Consider the following 8674-nt stretch of genomic DNA (forward strand, 5'->3'; position numbering starts at 1 on the left):
CTGTTTGGAGAACACTTAGAGATCTAAAAATAGATCTGCCATTCAATCCTATAATTCCTCTACTAGGCATGTACCCAGAAGACCAAAAATCACATCATAACAAAGATATTTGTACCAGAATGTTTATTGCAGCCCAATTCATAATTATAAGTCATGGAAAAAGTCCAAGTGCCCATTGATCCACGAATGGATTAATAAATTGTGGTATATGTACACCATGGAATATTATGCAGCCTTAAAGAAAGATGGAGACTTTACCTCTTTCATGTTTACATGGATGGAGCTGGAACATATTCTTCTTAGTAAAGTATCTCAAGAATGGAAGAAAAAGTACCCAACGTACTCAGCCCTACTATGAAACTAATTTATGGCTTTCACATGAAGACTATAACCCAGTTATAACTTAAGAATAGGGGGAAGGGGGAGTGGGAGAGGAAGGAGGGGGGAGGGGGGCAGAGGGAGGGTGATTGGTGGGATTACATCTGTGGTGCATCTTACAAGGGCACATATGAAACTTAGTAAATGTAGAATATAAATGTCTTAACACAATAACTAAGAAAATGCCAGGAAGGCTATGTTAACTAGTGTGATGAAAATGTGTCAAACGGTCTATAAAACCAGTGTATGGTGCCATGATCGCATTAATGTACACAGCTATGATTTAACAATAAAAAAAAAGAAAGAAAAAGAAAAGAGGTCATTCTAGTTTGTAATCTGAAAATGTATAACTGATGCTTCACACAGAAGTGGCCACCTTTGAGTGAGCAATTTAAATATCTCTGTAAGCTAAGAAAGGCTAGAGAAAAAAACAGGGAGGATTTTTAATCCATTTTAGCAGTTTCATTTCAAAACTTGGTAAGCAATTGGATGGTACTATTTTCCAGACGAGCACTTTCCAGGACATAATATGGGCCATATATGTAATTTGAAATTTTCAAGAATTTACATTTAAAAAGTAAAAACAATGTAGCTCATTGAGTCGGGCGCCGACCACATACACCGAAGCTGGCGGGTTTAAATCCAGCCCGGGCCTGCTAAACAACAATGACGGCTGCAACCAAAAAATACCCGGGCATTGTGGCAGGCCCCTGTAGTCCCAGCTACTTGAGAGGCTGAGGCAGGAGAATGGCTTAAGCCCAGAAGTTTGAGGTTGCTGTGAGCTGTGACACTACGGCAAATACGGAGGGCGACATAATGAGACCCTGTCTAAAAAAAAAAAGAATGGGGGATATTAATACAGGAGGGATATTAAAAGGTGCCAGATGGGCGGCGCCCGTAGCTCAGTGAGTACAGCGCAGCCGCATACAACCAGGCTGGTGGGTTCCAACCCAGCCTGGGCCTGCTAAACAACAATGACAACTGCAACCAAAAAATAGCTGGGCGCTGTGGGGGGCACCTGTAGTCCCAGCTACTCGGGAGACCCAGGCAAAAGAAGTTTGAGGTTGTTGTGAGCTGTGACGCCACAGTACTCTACCCAGGGTGACATAGCGAGACTCTGTCTAAAAAAAAAAAGTAAAAAGAAATTATTTTTAATTACACATTTTAATTAATCAAAATATAGTAGAACCTCCATAGGCAACCCCTCCCTACACTGACCACCTCCTTAAATTGACCTAATTTTCAGAGACTGGACATGCACCATACGTATATATCAGTACAGTCGGCCTAATCCCTTATGTTGACCAGTTTGGTACAGTCTCTTGGGTGCTCAACTTACAGAGGTACTACTGTCTTCATTTAAATATGTAATCAATATATAAATTATTAAAACATTTTGATTTCTCATACTAAATCTTTGCAATTGGCACACATTTTTCATTTACAGCACATCTCAGTTGAGATCAGGGCTGGTCCTAGTACCTGACACCACACATGACAAGAGGCCCTCGTAGCACAGTTCTGATTTAAACAGTAAGATAATATAGACTCCAGAAGTGCTCAGTTCTCAGCTACCTGAATTACACAAGCATATTACCTTCATTTAAAACAGACAGAAATAATAATTCCTGAAATTACCATTTTTCTAACTGTAACGTGCATTTGCATTGAAAATGTTCAATTCTATCAGGCGAATAAATGTGTTGTTTGTCAGACATGGGCAAAACTTTTCAGGACATTTTAAATAGAGGAGACCCTGGTAAGCAAAAAGGTTATTGAACATAAACAGAACATGTAAGATGTATTAAGCACAAGACAAGTAGATCATGTTTGCTAAACATGGAAGGAAGGACCACAATTCTAATAGTCATGGAGGTACTTGGCTAATAAATAGCCATAATATAGCAAATATACATGAGGCGCTAGATATTTGGGATATACCAATATACATGAGTAATTAATATTCGTGAGTCTTCATTTGGCTACACAAAGGTGACATCCTTCCTGGTCTCAGGTGATATGAGCGTGGTGTGCCCTAAAATGGAGAGTGATCCTTCCTCCTCTTTGCAACCCACATAAGTGTATTAACTGGCCCTTCTTCCCCTCTCCTCTCACTGCATGATTTCAATTGATTAAATAGACCATGTGATTGGAGCATTTTAACTGTGTCTGTGAGTCCTTCTGTTCTGTGGCCTCTGGCCCAGCCTACCTGGCAGTGTATCTGAGTGATTTCCCACCTGCCACAAATGATGCTCACCCACCAACACAGGAAGGGAGCGCGTGACACCAACCCTAAATTCTACTATAGATAGTCCCCAACCTACAGTGTTTCAACTTTACAACCGTGCAAAAGTGATACACGTTTGGTAAAAAATGTACTTTGAGTACCTCTACAACCATTCTGCTCTTCATTTTCAGTACAGTATTCAGTAAATTATATTTGATTTTCAACACCTTATTATAAAATGAGCTTTGCGTTAGATGATTTAGCCCAACTATAGACTCATGTGAGTTTCTGAGCTATTCCGGTAGGTTAGGTACATTAAATGCATTTCAACTTACCGCAGTTTCTACTTATTGTTGCACAGCCCCCTTGTAAGTCAAGGAGCATCTGTCCTGAAGTGGTAAGAAAGCAGTTAGGATCAATTTGAAATTATGGTACCACCGTCACATAGAACTGCACAGCTAATAAAATACTGTGGGAATTAAATAGGTCAGAAAATTTATAACGATTTGCAAGCCCACATACAAATAAATTCCAGCCAATATTCAATTAGAAATGGGTGGTACACAAAAAAATGACTGTCATGTCTTCTTATCTCTTGTCTTCCCAAACCCCCACCCAGCAGGACCCAGGTGGCATAATACCTGAGCCCATAAGGGTGATTTGGTGTTTAATTTCCCAGCAAGGTGTGTGACCCTGAGTGAATTTCTTAACCTTCCTATCCCTCAGTTCTTAAGTGTGAATAGTAACTACCTCATAGAATTGCTGTGATGATTAAATAATAACTTATATAAAGTTCTGGTCCTTTGGTGAGCTCGTTCCTATGTAACACATGTACTCTCCATTTATTGAGGTTCTCTTTAATGTGTGTCAACAAAGTTTTAAGACTGTATCAATAAAGAATCAAACAATCGATGCTGAATGTGTTCTTCAGTATCCAAAATGGCACCGATGTAAAAAGAGATACATAGCTGAATCAAGTTTAGGGAAGCTGGGTCTGAGGGTGCGTGCCTGTATTCCCAGCTACTCTGGAAGCTAAGGAGGGAGCATTTGTGAAGCCCAGGAGTCTAGACCACCCTGGGCAACATAACACGACCCCATCATACGCACACACACACACACAAAAAGTTTAGGAAAGACTAAAAAAAAAAAACAGAATTCATACACTGCTGGTATAAGTATAAATTGGAACATCTATTCTGGAAAACAATTTGACAATATTTTTTAATTTGAACATACCCACGCCCTACAACTCAGCAGTTCTGTTTCTAAGTCTATGCTCTAGAGCAGGGGTCCTCAAACTTTTTAAACAGGGGGCCAGTTCACTGTCCCTCAGACTGTTGGAGGGCCGAACTATAGTTTAAAAAAAAACCTATGAACAAATTCCTATGCACATTGCACATATCTTATTTTGAAGTAAAAAAACAAAACAGGAACAAATACAATCACACCACCGCATGTGGCCCGGGGCCGCAGTTTGAGGACCCCTGCTTTGGAGCAATGATTTTTCAACCAGTGTGCTGTGAGAGAATCTTAAGTGTGCACATTCTTTTTTTTTTTACTCTTTTTTTTTTTATCAACATAATTAAAGTGTGCCATGGAAGTTTAACTACAGGTTCAAGTGTGCTGTGAGTTAAAAAAAAAAAAGGTTGAAAAACAGTGGCTCTCAAAGTGTATTCTGTGAAAACACTGGAGGTATTTTTTGAGTGGTCTACCACATCAAAATTGTCTTCATGATACTGCAAAGGTGTTATTTACCTTTACCAATAAAACTGGTGGTGCTTAGCATGAACCAAGGCCACAACACCAAAACAGTGGTAGTCACTGTGGGCATCGCCACCATGTGCTTGCAACTAAAAAATAAAACGCCAACGTCATGTAACCATTTCACCACATAGAAATCGAAATTGAAATGACTTTTTCAAACTCTGGACCCTTGAGTGATGTCTTTTTAATATTCATGACTGAACAGGAAGTTTATAACACTTGTGCTGTGCACAGGGAAAGTCATCGAGCAACTGACTGTGAGCTGCGAACTGAACTAGACATTTTCATGGAAGAACATTTTACCTGAAAGAATGACTGGCACCTTTTTCAAAACCACCCAACAATCCTGTCACTTAAAAATAACAACTGGTGGCGGTGCCTGTGGCTCAGTGAGTAGGGCGCCAGCCCCATGTGCCGAGGGTGGTGGGTTCAAACCCAGCCCCGGCCAAACTGCAACAAAAAAATAGCCGGGCGTTGTGGCGGGCGCCTGTAGTCCCAGCTGCTCGGGAGGCTGAGGCAGGAAATCGTGTAAGCCCAAGAGTTAGAGGTTGCTGTGAGCTGTGTGACGCCACGGCACTCTACCCAAGGGCGGTACAGTGAGACTCTGTCTCTACAAAAAAAAAATAACAACTGGTGATATTTGTTATAATTGATAAAATTTAAGCTTTCAAGAAAAAAATGAGAACTAGAGAAAACTCACAGCTGCTCCCGTGAGCATCATAGCTTTCCAACACATAAAGACTTTTTTAATGAGATTGCAGATGATATTAATTAATGTAGGTTTTTTCACATTTCTGATGAACTTTGTCAACATTGGGGAAGGTCTACACAACTCAGTGAACTATTATTTTCCAGAAGACCAAAGTATAAAAACCATTCTTGGGTATAAGGCCTATGCAAACTGCAATGGATTTTAATGTAACAGAATATACAAAGTTTATTGAAATATTTCTGATTCCTCCTCATAATGAATCTTTAAAAAACAGCTTCTTATCTAGTTTTAGTGTAGTATCAAGGAATATCCACAAATCTCTGAAGAGGTTAATAAGACCTTTCTTCCTTTTCCAACTCCCTATCTCTGTGAAGCTGGATTTTCCTCCTACACTTCACCCAAAACAAGAGATTGCTGCAACCCCAATGCAGAAGTTGACACAAGAACCCAGCTGCCTTCTATTAAGAAAGATATTCAAAACATTTGCTAAACTATCAAACAATGCCACTCTCCTATTTCTTTGTTTTGAAAAAATATGGTTATGTTCATTAAAATGTTATATATAAACATGCAACAGGTGTATTATTGTTATTCTTTAATGAATCAATAAGCATTTTTAAAAATCATTCATTGTTAATTCTTGATATGGCAAATAGTGATAGATATAATCACATAAACAAAAGCCCTTTTGTCAATAATTTTTAAGAGTATCCAAAGATCTTGAGACCAAAAAGTACAAGACTTTCTGTCCTAGAGAAAAGTTACCCCATGTGCAGGTGCTCTGGGAGCATGCCCATGGTGACATTGGTCGCAGAAGCAAGAAAATGGAGCCAAACGCAACACCATCAGCAGACTAGGCAAGTCAACTCTGGTATACTCATTCCATAGAAGACGTTTAAAAAGAAGAGACCCAGCTAGCATCAACATGGATGAATTTTTGGAAAATAATGTTGATATTTTGAAAATCATGTTGCAGAAACATATACTGTGATTCTTTCTATATAAAATATAAAAACATGCAAAACTGAATAATATATTGATTAGGAATAGATCTGAAGTAAGCCATAAAATCCAAGAGAGTGGTCACCTTGATGGTGAAGAGGGAGAGGGTTTATAGAGGGGACAGGGAGCCTAACAACAGCTCTTTCTTAAACAGGTGAGGATGGGGGAAGGTGTCCAAGTGTTTGTTCGGTAGTGAAGATGATAATTACCATATTATATCTTTTAAAATATATACAAATATGCATATCCAATCTTTGAGAAACAAAAATGTTTAAGGTTCATAAACAATGAGAGAGAGACAGAGAGACCCGTGTGTCCAGGCTCCCTGGACAGCAGACGCTCCGACCTCTTGTTTCCAGACTGAGAAGGGTTGAGACCCCACCGGATCAGTTACCCGGCACGTTGCTAGCAAGCACCCTTCAGTGGTTCCTAATGGGGTCTCCTCCTCTGTGCCTTTGAGAAAACAAATATAAGAAAAATCGTGAACGCTATGAGCCTCTTTCCACAGAGAAGGTGGTCCCATCAGGGCTTCCAGGGGACAGCGCCCAGGCGAGACTGTCCACCCACTCACCCTGCACAGGAGAGCCATGCGCTGAGTAGACCCAGGCAGCCCAGCACAGAGTCTGTGCACAATCAGAAATAAAATGATTGCCTTGTGGTGCTTATTTGAGTTGAGACTACAACACTTCCTGGACTGAAAACTGTTTCCAGAAGCTCAGCAAATAACCTTTTACCCCACATTCTACCAGCCAAATTCTCAGGACTTCTAGGCCCCGGCTGCACCAGCAAGCCACCCACCCCCTCAGCTCACACCCAAGGTGTGGGCGGGGAACAAGATGCTCAAAGAAGATGGGGAGAAGCTGTGGCAGCCCCCCGTGAGCGCCATGGAGGCAGTGAGCTGGCGGGAGGTTCAGCACCCACCTGGCGCCTCCTCCCTGCAGAACCTCAAATGCCCCCCTGATCCTCACTCCAGGGACATTCCAGTCCCTGCAGCTGACTCACTCCTCTTGATCAGGTGCCTTTGTTAACTGCACTGTCTGGTGCCCAGGGAGCCCCTTCTTCTGAGCTGGATGGAGTAGAGGAAGGAGCGTGGAAAGGAAGAAGTGAAAGAGTTCAGCAGTGCTACTGGGAAGCGCAGGCTCAGAACACGCCCATGCCATTAGAATTCAATTATCATGGGAGAGGCCGGAGGCGCCTTCCCTGGAGACCACAAAGACAAATCGCCCAGTTGAAAGGGGCCAGAGACAGGCTTGAAAGCATAGGAGGGAATATGGTGGCTGATGGAAATCCAGTCGTGGACCCCGGCTGTATGAAATAAGAACACGGCTTTATCTCCTGGTTAAACTCAGATTTTCAGCCCAGGACTCTCAAATTCCTTCTGTGCTGGAAGCATCAGCTGATATTGATGATGTTATCTGTCTGGTTATGTTTCAGACGATCCAAACGCTGGCAGAGACGTCAGGCACAATGGATGGCATTTATTTAAAACTTCCACAGTTTATTATGTGCCAAGTTCTATTCTGAGGTCGGAGGAATATTATCTCATGTATTTCTAATAACAGCCTGTGAGTTAGGCCCTCCTGTTATCACCATTTTACGGAAGCAGAAACAGTGGCACAGAGAGGCCATGTCTGCTATGTTTTGCCCAAAGTCACAGCCAGGACTTATGCCTGGTCCCCTCTGCCTCCATAGCCCAGTATCTCACCAGGCCACAAAAAAGCGCAGTGATGTTCTAGAGGTGGGGTTCTACTGGAGAAAAAAGAAAGCACAATGATGCCCAGTGAGGGGAAGGGTAGGAAACAGCTCTGTCAGCCATGGTCAGTGGAGCACCTCAACACAAAGGCAAATGCTGGCCACCCGCAGGACCATGAGTCACAGATGGACACTGGGAAGCCTGAAGATGCCCAGGATGTCACAGCTCAATGTCCTGAATGCTCCTCAGTGTGCTTCTGATGCTCACAGTGAGGACACCCTTGCACAAAGCAAGCAAAGCATGTCACGTAGCTGTCCCAAAAGATTTCTGCCTCCCTGCTGCTGTGACCTGAGGTGGACTCTGGACCATCCCCACTGGGAGCCCACAGCAGCCTCCACTCCAGTGCCCTGTCCCAGGGGTCCTGTGTCTCTTCCCTAATTCTCAGTCTCTTGGCTACAAAGGCTGAACTTCCCGTCCGTGTTCCACAGCCTTTTATTGTGAGGACCTTTTAGTCTCTGTTGCCTGGTGCTGTGATGTGGTCAGCCCCTGCTTCACCCCTTCCCACCCCTTCCCACCCACAGGACCACACTCCTGCACTAACTTTATTTGATCCCTTCATTACAGTGGCACCCATAACTAGCAAGACACACCCTGTCCACACCACCAGCCCTCCACTGCTGGCTCAGGGTCACCCCAACTCACGAAGGAGCAGATAAGACAACCACAGAGGTACAGAGCTGCTCCATGAACAGGGTCCAGGGCCCAGGATACAGAGCTGCTCCATAAACAGGGCCCGGAGCCCAGGGCCCAGGATACAGAGCTGCTCCATAAACAGGGCCCAGGGCCCAGGATACAGAGCTGCTCCATAAACAGGGCCGAGGCCCAGGGCCCAGGATAC

The sequence above is a fragment of the Nycticebus coucang genome, chromosome 13 (assembly GCF_027406575.1).
Source record: "Nycticebus coucang isolate mNycCou1 chromosome 13, mNycCou1.pri, whole genome shotgun sequence".
Classification (NCBI taxonomy): Eukaryota; Metazoa; Chordata; class Mammalia; order Primates; family Lorisidae; genus Nycticebus; species Nycticebus coucang.